This window comes from Rhinopithecus bieti, unplaced genomic scaffold, assembly GCF_001698545.2.
Source record: "Rhinopithecus bieti isolate Rb0 unplaced genomic scaffold, ASM169854v2 scaffold_34313, whole genome shotgun sequence".
Lineage (NCBI taxonomy): Eukaryota > Metazoa > Chordata > Mammalia > Primates > Cercopithecidae > Rhinopithecus > Rhinopithecus bieti.
Genome location: NW_016814509.1, coordinates 1,067,027 through 1,079,655, shown reverse-complemented (window position 1 = coordinate 1,079,655; position 12,629 = coordinate 1,067,027). Strand labels below are relative to the sequence as shown.

General features: G+C 41.3%; 1 long non-coding RNA gene across 3 annotated transcripts in view; it reads right to left on the bottom strand.

Annotated features, from left to right (window-relative positions):
- Positions 1-12,629, bottom strand: part of LOC108514812 (uncharacterized) — a 167,470-nt gene that overhangs the window by 32,431 nt on the left and 122,410 nt on the right. For all 3 annotated transcript variants that reach the window (XR_001881346.1, XR_001881347.1, XR_001881348.1), the window contains exon 4: positions 8,594-8,650. This is a non-coding gene — a long non-coding RNA (uncharacterized LOC108514812). The remainder of the gene's footprint in view (positions 1-8,593; positions 8,651-12,629) is intronic.

The following is a 12,629-nucleotide window of genomic DNA, read 5'->3' as shown; positions in this document are numbered from 1 at the left end:
CCCAGGCTGGAGTGCAGTGGCCGGATCTCAGCTCACTGCAAGCTCCGCCTCCCGGGTCCACGCCATTCTCCTGCCTCAGCCTCCCGAGTAGCTGGGACTACAGGCGCCGCCATCTCGCCCGGCTAATTTTTTGTATTTTTTTAAGTGGAGACGAGGTTTCACTGTGTTAGCCAGGATGGTCTCGACCTCCTGACCTTGTGATCCGCCCGCCTCGGCCTCCCAAAGTGCTGGGATTACAGGCTTGAGCCACCGCGCCCGGCCTATAACAAGTTTCTTATTTATAAATTACCCCATCTCAGGTATTTCTTTAAAGCTATACAAGAACAGACAAATACAGACCTTATCTTACACCATACAGAAAACCAACTCAAAATGGATTAATGATTTTTTTTTTTTTTTTTGAGACATAGTCTGTCACCCAGTCTAGAGCACAGTGGCGTGATCTCGGCTCACTGCAACCTCCATCTCCTGGGTTCAAGCAATTCTCATGCTTCAGCCACCTGAGTAGCTAGGATCACAGGTGGCCACCACTGTGTCTGGCTAATTTTTTATTTTTTTTATTTTTATTTTTTGTATTTTTAGTAGAGACAGGGTTTCACCATGTTGGCCAGGCTGGTCTCAAACTCCTAAACTCAAGTGATCCACTCACCTTGGCCTGCCAAAGTGCTGGGATTACAGGCATGAGCCACCGCACCTGGCTGGTTTAATGATTTAAATGTAAGACCTGAATCTATAAAACTCCTAAGAGAAAACACAGGGGAAAGCTTCATGACACTGGTCTAGGCAATGATTTCATGAATATGACACCGAAGCACAGGCAATGAAAGCAAAAATACACAAAAATACACAGGTGGGATGACATCAAGCTGAAAAACTCTGTACAGCAAAGGAAAAAAAAGTCAACCAAGTGAAAGGGAACCTATGGAATGGGAGAAAATATTAGCAAACCACATATCTGGTAAAGAGTTAATATCTAAAATATATAATGAACTCCTACAACTCAACAGCAAACAAGCCAAACAACAACAGCAAAATAACTTGATTTAAAAATGGGCAAAGACATTTTAAAATGAATAGACATATTTTTTTTTTTGAGACAAGATCTCACTCCGTCACCCAGGCTAGAGTATAGTGGTACAATCTCGGCTCACTGCAACCTCCGCCTCCCAGGTTCAACCGATTCTCATGCCTCAGCCTCCCGAGTAGCTGGGATTATAGGCATGCACCTCCACGCCCAGCTAATTTTTGTATTTTTGGTAGAGATGGGGTTTTGCTATGTTGCCCAGGCTGGTCTTGAACTCCTGGCCTCAAGTGATATACCCACCTCGGCCTCCCAAAGTGTTGGGATTACAGGCATGAGCCACCGCACCCGGCCTTGAATAGACTTTTGTTGTTGTTGTTGAGATGAAGTTTCATTCTTGTCACCCAGGTAGGAGTGCAATGGTAATGACCTCTGCTCACTGCAGCCTCCGCCTCCCAAGTTCAAGTGATTCTCCTGCCTCAGTCTCCCAAGTAGCTGGGATTACAAGCATGACCCACCACACCTGGCTGATTTTTGTATTTTTAGTAGAGACCTTGTTTCACCACGTTGGCCAGGCTGGTCTTGAATTCCTGACCTCAAGTGATCCACCCGCCTTGGCCTCCCAAAGTGCTGGGATTACAGGCGTCAGCCACTGCGCCCGGCAGAATGGACATTTTTTAAAAAGCATACAAATGGCCTTCGGATATATGAAAAGGTGCTCAACATCACTAATCTTAAGAGAAATGCAAATCAAAATCTTAACATATCACCTCACACCTTTTAGGATGCCTATTAGAAAAACAAAAACAAAAGATAAATAGTGGTGAGATATGGAGAAACTGGAACCCTTTTACATTATTGGTAAGAATGTAAAATGCAGTTGTTACGGAAAACAGCATGGAGGTTCTTCCAGAAATAAAAAATTGCTATCATATGATCCAGCAATTCCATTTCTGTATATATTTTTTCCCAGTCATTGGTGTAGGCATAACTGAAATACTAATGTGGGTGTATAATGTTGATTATACATATTTCAAGTGGGAATGCTATATTTTATTTTATTATTTTATGTTTTGAGACACTCTGCCGCCCCAGCTGGAATGTAGTGGCGTGGTCTCAGCTCACTGCAACCTCTGCCTCCCAGGTTCATGCGATTCTCCTGCCTCAGCCTCCTAAGCTGGGATTACCACGGGCCATTACGCCCGGCTAATTTTTGTATTTTTAGTAGAGACAGGGTTTCACCATGTTGGCCAGACTGGTCTTGAACTCCTGACCTCAGGTGATCCACCTGCCTCAGCCTCCCAAAGTGGTGGGATTACAGGTTTGAGTCACCACACCTGGCTCTACTTTGATTTTTTTTAATTACACTATTCTGTCTCTGAGGACTAAACAACGCACTGTAAATTGCAAGTGTTTTCTTAAAATTTTAACATCAAAATATTGTTTCAAACTTAGAAAACCTGAGTTATTTTAATACTATTATAACCTAGTTGTATTTTTGTTGTAATGCCATCACTGCGAATCAACCACGTAAAACCAAAAGCTTTTTAAAGCTGTAAATATTGCTGACATATTATTTTCAGCCAATTAGCACAATATTCTAATGAGATTATCATCATCGATTCCCAACAGGGGTAGGTAATGGTGCTCATTCATACACTAATCTAACTCTGTCTTTCTTATAGCATGCACATTCTATAAAACTGGAATGACAGTACCTGTAGTACTTACCCTTATGTTTTTCAGCCAGTGCTTGGCATATGGGAAATACTCGCAAAATGTTACTAACATGATTGTTTTCTTTGCTGTGTAGGTTACACCAGAAAAACATAAAATAGATCAACATTCCTTAACTATAAGAAACACAACTAAAAGAATTTACTGAGTGTGCTGTCTTTTCTTTGCATGTGGCAACAATAGTAGCTACTCTGTATGTATTGGTACATTATTTCATAGCAACACAAGAACACTTTGACTTTGGCATTGTGAAGCACTGAAGTTCAAAACTAGCAACCCATAACACACTCACTGTTCAATATCTTGTGTTTTTTCCTTTATTCACACATTTAAAAGAAGTGCTTAGCTACCTGATGGTGACCTCTTACACTTTTCATGATCAACCTGGGTGTCTTGAAAAAAGAAATAATAGTTTCTATTTTCACTTCCCAAAAAAACGGGAAAAATATAAAACATTTTTTAAAATACATGTTTTCTTCTTGTTTGGGGTTATTAAACTCAAAAACAGTATTTTATGTCCACAAATACTGTTTAAATTTCTATCATAATTTATCCCCGTGGATCATCAATAGTCTTTTTCTCAAGCCTACCATTCTCTGAAGCCACTACAATCTTGTCCTATGACACTTAGCTTTAGCTTTTGAAATGGAGTAGACAAGAGACAAAAGCTTATGAACCGAAGCCACAGCAGAGGCAAGAATTTAGCCTCCTTTTCTGTACATTCTCAAAGTGATTGGCTACAGGGACTAAAATACACATTCTGGGGCTTTTCTACTGGATTCCAGTCATGTACCATGTACTAGGAGTAAATAAGGAAAACAGTAAATCAGGAAACAGGCTGGAATTCACTCTTAGAATTTCTTCCAAATGACAACCACCAAAATCTAGTTAAAGACTCATTTTATGATGTGTTAACTTTTTTAAAAATTGGGGATTCCAATGAAGTGGTTTTGAAGTATTTAATTGAAATCTCTTTAATACCACTTTCCAAGCACCTGACTCTGCCTCTGCTGAGATAATACTTTGAGCTCATCAACCAAGAATGCAATGGGGGAAAAAAATACCCATTGCTAACCCAAGTTTTAGTGTAGCTCATAAAATTACGTGGAAGAAATAATCAGAGAGGCATGAGAACAAGTAGTAGGGTGTTTCAAAAGGCAAAAGAAAAGAGAATGAAAAGAATTCAGTTCAATAGCAAATGCGAGATCAACGTTGGAGCAGTTTCAGGACACTGGTGATGTCGGGCTATAGCACGTTGCTACCTTGGGAAAGGCAGAAAGAGTATGTCTTTGTGGCCCTTATACAGGAGCTGCTTATTTAGTTTTTCCAAGACAGGATTTTTCATTAGCTCTCTATGATTATTCTCTTCTTTGTTTTTCCTCAATTTATAGAGGGCTCTAGATGACCTACTCGTCTAACCCCTCAGGCATTTTCCTAGGATTGGCTTTCAGCTGCTTCTAAATGATGTGACTGCCAGGAAAGTACTACTGCATCACCTCGGGCCTTTCTAGACCCTTTTCTAGGAAGAGATGATGCACCAATTGTTTCCTAACCCAAATGCTATAAATGCACAAGACTGTAGAATACTGGACTGGTTGGCCAGGTGCGGTGGCTCACGCCTGTAATCCCAGCACTTTGGAAGCTGAGGTGGGCGGATCACAAGGTCAGGAGTTCGAGACCAGCCTGGCCAAGATGGTGAAACCCTGTCTCTACTAAAAATACAAAAAATTAGCCGGGCGTGGTGGCGGGCGCCTGTAATGCCACCTACTCGGGAGGCTGAGGCAGGAGAATTGCTTGAACCCGGGAAGTGAAGCTTGCAGTGAGCCAAGATTGCACCATTGTACTCCAGCCCAGGCGACAATGCAAGACTCCGTCTCAAAAAAGAAAAAAAAGAATACTGGACTGGTTTAACTATTCTTCAAGGTAAATGGTAAGTCAAAGAAGAATGAACGTATTTGAGGAACAGATGTCCAAAGCAGGATTCGTGTCCTCTAATGTAAGGCTAAGAATAAAACATCAGAAAATTTTTATTATTGTGTGGGTTCTATTTAATGAAAAAAACACATTATGAATCATTAAAAATAATCTTAGAAAATTAAAAAAGAGAAATCAAAATGAAATCCTAGAGACTGACTTTTTGAAATAATTTTGACAGATCCACTGCGGCATCCACCAGCCTTCAAGTCTGCTTTATTATCTCCTCACAATCCTTTCAAACTCTAGATACTACAAAACATAAGCAATCCAAATTGTGCTATGTGCTTTAAAAATAATTGTAAATGGCTCATGCCTGTAATCCCAGCACTTTGGGAGGCCAAGGCGGGTGGATCACAAGGTCAGGAGATCGAGACCATCCTGGCTAACATGGTGAAACCCCATCTGTACCAAAAATACAAAAAAAATTAGCCGGACGTGGTGGTGGGCACCTGTAGTCCCAGCTACTCAGGAGGCTGAGGCAGGAGAATGGCGTGAACCTGGGAGGCGGAGCTTGCAGTGAGCCGAGATCACACCACTGCACTCCAGCCTGGGTGACAGAGCGAGACTCCATCTCAAAATAGAATAAAATAAAATAAAATAAAATAAAATAAAATAAAATTGTAAATAATTAAAAATAATTGTAAAATAAAGGAATATGTTAATCTATAATACTAATATTTGGCTAAATTTTTGGTGAATCTGCTATTTTCAAGGATATAGAAAGGCTTCATTAATCATAACTGAAATCAGGACATAGTCAAAGAATCAAACGAGCAGCTTCAGCTTGGCTTCAATAACAAAACATTTAGAAACGTCTACAACTACCAACTACTCCAGTGAGATCGTTTCAAAGCAGGAAACTGGGATACAGTATCTTGTGTACTGCATATTAGCTTTAGAAATAGCCCTCAAAGATAGGTGAATATTGGTTCAGTTTTGTTTAAAAGAACATTTTTGCACATTATAATTTGTAAAATGTGTCATATTTATGGAGAAATCTTAGGTGTATGTACATAATTGCAATTCCTTTATAAACTTGCATCTGAAATCAGTGAGAAGTTTGCTAAGACAAGGATAGTACAGAATCACTGTGATAATCTAACTAGAGTTTCAAGGTAAAGAAGCAATAGATTTTAAATTTTGTATTTTTCCAGCACTAGCTTTTATAGCTAGCACCAATCATACCTTCCACAGAAGAAACCAAGCTGCAAACCTATACCAGTTAAAAATTAAGTTCTTCTACCATTTGATACAGCCATCCCACTACTGGGTATACACCACCCCAAAATTAAATCATTATATAAAAAGATACCTGTAGTCATGTTTATCACAGCACTATTCACTATAGCAAAGTTATGGAATCAACGTAAGTGTCCATCAACTGATGACTAAATGAAAAAAATGTGGTCATATATACAATGGAATACTACCCAGCCATAAAAAAATGAAATAATGTCTTCTACAGCAAGATGGATGGAACCAGAGGTCATTATTTTAAGCAAAAAAAAAAAAAAAAAAAATTCAGAAGTGAGAAGTCAAATACTACATGTTCTCAATGATAAGTGGAGCTAAATATATGTGCACGTGGACATAGAGTGTGGAATAACAGTCACTGGAGACTTGGAAGGGTGAGAGAGTGGGAGGAGGGTAAGGCATGAGAAATTACTTAATGGGTACAATGTACACTATTCAGGTGATGGTTACATTAAAAGCTCAGGCTTCACTACTACACAGTATATCCATGTAACAAAACTGCACTTGTACCTTTTAAATTTATACAAATACAAAAAATCGGTTCTCATTTATCTTGGAAGAGTGAATTATTTCCAAAAGTTTTAAATGGATCCAAACCTCTACTTAACTGTCATTTTGCAGTCTCATTAAAAAATACACGAAGGTGAGGACTCAGGTTTTACCATGAAATCCTTTTCTCCTACTAGATTGCAGCTCCTTAAACTGGGTTATAATGTGTGACTACATTTCAGTTAATCAGATGTTGAGCTAAACACTGAAAATGTTTGAAGAGATTAGGTAGATGACTTCAACACATTCCAGTACACAAGCTCACCTGCACACTATGAAAGTTTAAGGTACTAAAAAATGACAAGGTGATGAACTTCAGCATAGAAAAACAATGCAATACTACACTTAGGCCAGCAGATGTCTCTCTACAACCCACAGCACCAACCAAGAGATAACCAGGTATCTAACAGCACAGGACTGATCTTATTCAAAATGGTAAACAAAAGGATTCTTAGGTTTTGATCAGGAGAAGAATGTTCAAGTTCAGACAGAAAGTTGAGGGAACAGTAGGTGAGAAAATAGAAACAGAAGCTTATTACAAAAGGAAGGAGAGAGCCTGGCACATAAAGAATAAAGTTAAAGCAGGTTCGAGGCATTTTTAGGGGTAAAAAAAGGCTGGACAAGTTAGAGAAGAATATCGGGAGAAGGGCAAGAAACCATGCATCCCTACCATAGCACTGAAATACTGCAAGTTTGTCAAAGGACAACCGACTAGCAGGTTAAGAAATCCACTTTGCTGATTATGATGAACACTAAAAAGAGAGAAAAAGGAAAAAGAAAAGTGATAGAATATAAAAAATTCTATCCCAGCTTGCACATAGTAAAGGAAACCACATACCCACATGTACAAATATGTGTGCTGGGCCCTAAGGTAACAGGTATTTCCTCCTGGGGATTCAATTAAAAAGGTCTGAAAGCCATGGAGATATTCAGTGCACCCCCAGTGCCCCACCTCTCCCTCATGCTAATAATGCCAGCTGCAAGACCTCCAAAACAGAAACATAACTGTCAAAGGTAATATCCCCAAATCCCCGAAGGGAGACATGGTAAAACATACATCATATTTAAAATTAATTATGTAAATTATGAAGCAGAAGTCAGGGCTGAGGAAGATGCAATATGAATGCCATGAGAGAAAAGTCTAACTACCAGATGCGACTCTCAGTCCCATCTCTGGCATCTTTTCCCATCCTGAATAAAGGTATGACACCCTGAATAAAGGGGCTGAAGGGGAGCTGGCAGGAGAGACAGCAAGGCTGGGGATGAGGCAGATGGCAGTACCTACAGCATCTATCTAGCCAGGAACTGGTGAAGATCCAGAGAGATGGGAGTGGAGTGAGCAGAAAGATAATCCATTGAACGTCAAATCCCATCACTAAATAGAGGACTGGACACGTAATATGCCCCTTATTAACATTTGCTGAAGGTGTCAGTAGGTCTCCGCAATGCCAACAGTTTGAGTACAATTACAGGAAGTTAGTGCCTAAGCAGGCATGATCGTTTGGAGCTTCTTATTCTAAGGATATCACTGGCCATCATCAGAAAATGGGAGTGCTGCTGCTTTTAACTCCATCCTCACCATCTTTAGTAACTGTCAGCCATTTCATAGCCACCTGGAAGCTACGCTATGCTCCCTGGGAACTACGTCTTCAAGAATTTTAAAGAAGTTTGTTCGGTTTCAACTGGAAACCAGTCTGACACTTGGAAGGTCAAAGACAAAAATGAATGGGTGCTCAAGGACACAGGGTGCTCAAAGATTAAGACGTTTCAAAGAGGTTGGTTTTAAGGTACATTTCTCAGAGCCACGACAACAGGCTTTACAGAGGCCATGTCAGAACTTACCAATGATGTTCACACTTGCTTTAGGAGAAGAGTTTGCTTTTGTTGGGTATTTTTGGTTTATATAACTGGTTTATTTGGGGCTTATGTACATTTAAAAGAACTTAGTAACAGCAAACACCTACATACTGTTTACTATGTACCATGTACTATTCTAGGCATTTACAAATATTAACTTATTTAATAAATGTATATACAACTACTAATCTCAGTTACCTGTTCAGTGGTTTATTCTGTTTCACTAAAAGTATCTCTGCTTCTTCCATTTTCCTCCTGCAAAATAGGAGGAGAATATCGTTAGAGAATAGGTACAAATGCACACAAAATGTTTTACATTATTATTTGCTATTTTCCAGACTCAGAGTGCCAAAAAGACTTCATTGAACTTTAGCCAATTATTTCAGCTGCCTAATTTTACTGAGTTCCTAAATAGAATCTTAAGAAAACATAATTACTACATACACAGATAATAAGAGATTTGAAAAACAAATAACTTGTGGCTTCAAAAGAAATTAAGGTAACACAATAAAAGTTAGATGCACAGGGAAAACTTAGAGTAAGACTCTCCTGGACTCTGAATCCTTCTACATTTGATACGCCTTTTCAAACCACATTCCTTCAAGTTCTTTTTCAGGTGGGCACTACGTTTCCTCACTACGTGAAATAATTGCTGTTCTAAAGATAGAAACAATTGGTGGATTTGGTTTTAAAGATTTACTTAAAATTTTAAAAAAATAATGGAAAGCATTTGTCAAAAAGAGAGGTTATTCCCCAGAAAAGGTAACTGTTCATAATCTCTGGCAGGTGACATTTACCCTTGGGAACTCACGAATGTCTAGGTTCTGTCCCTGAAATCTCTGGCTCCAAAAGTCTCTCTCTCTAAGGTACCAGAGACGATCACGTTGATCAATACTGATTCATGCTAACAAAGCTCTTAAGAGACTGATAAAGTCAAAATGGTGAAGTATTCACTTATAAGGAAAAATGCAATTGTCAGATATCCTGGATACTTGCTCCATCCAGTTTGGAAGCCAGTAAACCTAGGCATAGGCACCTCACAGGCAGGCAAAGATTAGGGCAAATTAATGGCAGATTGCTCAGTGAGCATATCAAAGCAGTCACCACCTAGATGCCAACGGCCTCCAAAACAATCTCTAGCCAAGCATTATCCTACCTTCTCCACCACCACCATCCTAGTCCAAGCTGCCACTGTTCTTTCTCCTGGACAAACACAAAACACTTCTTGCTGTCTTCCCAGCTTCCACACTTCCTCCCTTCCAATTCACTATGCACGTGTCCAGAGTAAACCCTTTGCTTGTTTTGGAGATAGGGTCTCACTGTCAGTCAGGCTGGAGTACAGTACTACAATCATAGCTCACTGTAGCCTCAAACTCGAGGGCTCAAGCGATCCTCCCACCTCAGCCTCCCAAGTTGCTGAGATAATATACAAGTGTGCACTACCATGCCCACTCATTTTTTATTTTTTGTAGAGACAAGGTCTTGCTATGTTGCCCAGGCTAGCCTGGAACTCCCGGCTTCAAGTGACCCTCCTGTCTCAGCTTCCCGAGATGCTGGGCTATAGGTATGAGCCACCATGCCTGGCACAAAAGAAACCTTTTAAAATAGAAAACAGATCGTGGCTGAGCCCCACCTAAATCCTCGCTTTAGTGCTCTGCATTGGTCTATGATAAACACAGGGGATGACTCTTGGCCCTGCTGCAGCCCTGCCCCCTCCATGCACCACCCTCCCTTGTCATCCTCTCACTTCAGCCACGCTGGTCTCCTTTCACTCCTATGAATAAACGAGATCCCTCAACACCTCAGAGATTTTGCACACCTTGTTTTCTCTCCTTGAAAATTAATGCACACATTCTGCCCTCCCTCCCCCGACATACATGCCTACCCAGGAACCTGTGCGTTCTCACTCCAGTAACATGATCCCACGACTAGGACAAATTCCCCTATGCTAAGCTCCCAGGACACCTTGACCTTCTCCACCAGAGCACTTGAACAGTTTGTAACTACACGTAACTACGCATTACGCATTTATTTAATTTAGATCCCTCTCTCTCACCAGACTATAAGAAGCTCCATGAGGGTGGACACTGAGCTCATTTTATTAGTGTGTTCCCTGGCAGTGACTACTCAACAGATAGGTTCTTGAATGAATGGTGGCTTCGGGCTTTCAGAATCTATTGCCAAATTGATTCCAAAAACAGGGACACGGGGCTCTGCTGAAGAGGCTCCATCCCCCACATTGGGCGCCCCCACCACTGGGTCACCAGTAATTAGATGGACATTGTCTACATTCACTTCTGTAAATTTTTGTGTCCTACACTTCCACGGCCAAAATAAATCTTCAGATCTTAAAAAAGAAATAGCACAAAGTTCAAGACACATTTGGGTAGCAACCCAGCAGAGAGGACTCACAGCAGTGGGTTACTAAGAAACACTATAAACAAAAAGGAAAACAAATTTCAGCCAAAGGAAGTCCTTGGTGAAACAACCCTGGCGAGTGGATACACATACACACACAGACCAAAGCAGTGGCTCTCGGAGGAGGGTGCGTGAGATCCTGGGTTTGCTGCGGGATGCCACCACAACCAGGGGGGCCAAGAGCAAGGCAGTGTGAGATTCTACGAGGAGGCCCCACTCCCTGCCCCTCCCATCGCCAGGGCCTGCCCCGCATGCTTGGCACACAGGAGACCCAGCGTGCACTGAGTGTGGTGCTCTCCCATTTGCCTAACAAACCAACAATTAATGGGCATTTCCTAACTCACTGCATAGAGTGCTTTAAGTGGTTCACAGCTGTGGTTAATTTTTATACGATGTTCTAACATTTCAATCTTCTTATGTGATAGGGATGAGAACAAAACTGGTGGGAAGAAACCTCATAATACATTTGGCTCTAAATTCATATCTAGTTATAGGGTTAAAGAGGGTCAATTTCATTCATCCTTTCAAAATAGCATGCACTGCAAATAGTGTGCACCTCATTCCAGGTGGTGTGGATAGGCAGTGAACAAAACAAAAGGCCTTTTCAAGGAGTTAACATTCTGGAAGGAGACTGACAATAAATACTAAAGTAAAAGATAAAACCCATCAGATGACAATACATGGTATGAAGAAAAGCAAAGCAAGAGAGGGTGACAGAGAATGTGTGTGTGTTGGGGGTAGGGGGTGGAAGTCAACATTTAAATAGGGCGTTCAAGGAAAGTCTCCCTGAGAAACTGCCATATGAGCAAAGATCTGAAGAATGTGGAGAAGAGAACCATGCAGACATCTTGGGAAGGGCAGTTCCAGACAGAGGGACCAGCAAGTGCAAAGGGCCTGAGGCTGAAGCATGGCCTGTCTTGGGACATATGAGGGAACAGTAATAGGAGGTGAGATCACAGATGTGAGCGAGAGGTTTCATAGTCCAGCACTAAAGACTGTTGGCTTTGATTCTGAGAGCCACGGAATTCAACTGAGGTGATGCATGCAGCACCCTGCCCCATGGAATGCTGGAGAGGGGCAGGGACATGATCTGGCTGTGTTGAGAATAAACTGAAAAGAAGGCAAGGAGGCAGCTAGGCCAGTGACCAGGCTACTGGGACAATGCAGATAGGAGAGGACAAGGGCTTGGACTAGGTGCACCAGCACAGGGGCTGCTACAGAGTTGTTGGGGTCTTCGCAGAGCTTGAAGCAAAGGCCCTGGAGCTAACTCTCGCTTCCCTAAGGGCTGATCTTACTGATCTTAATGCTCTTCTCACTAACCATGCTTTTTGTTTTAATTAGTACTTTTAGAAAAGAAAATTTAGTGGGTTTTAATCTGCTACAGAAGTGATAGATGATCAGGCTGGGCATGTTGGCTCATGCCTTTAATCCCAGGACTTTGGGAGGCTGAGGCAGGTGGATCACCTGAGGTCAGGAACTCAAGACCAGCCTGGCCAACATGCTGAAACTCTGTTTCTACTAAAAATGCAAAAATTAGCCAGACGTGGTGGTGTGCCCTTGTAATTCCAGCTGCTCAGGAGGCTGAGGTGGGAGAATTGCTTGAACCCAGGAGGCAGAGGCTGCAATGAGCCGAGATTGCGCCACTGCACTCCAGCCTGGGCAACAGAGCGAGACCCTGTCTCAAAAAGAAAAAAACAAACAAACAAAAAAACACACAGTAATAGATGATCTTTATAGAGAGTGCAAAAGGTCAAGTAAATCAAACCTTTGCATCACATTATAAAAGAACTTAACATACAAGTGCTTCTTATACTGG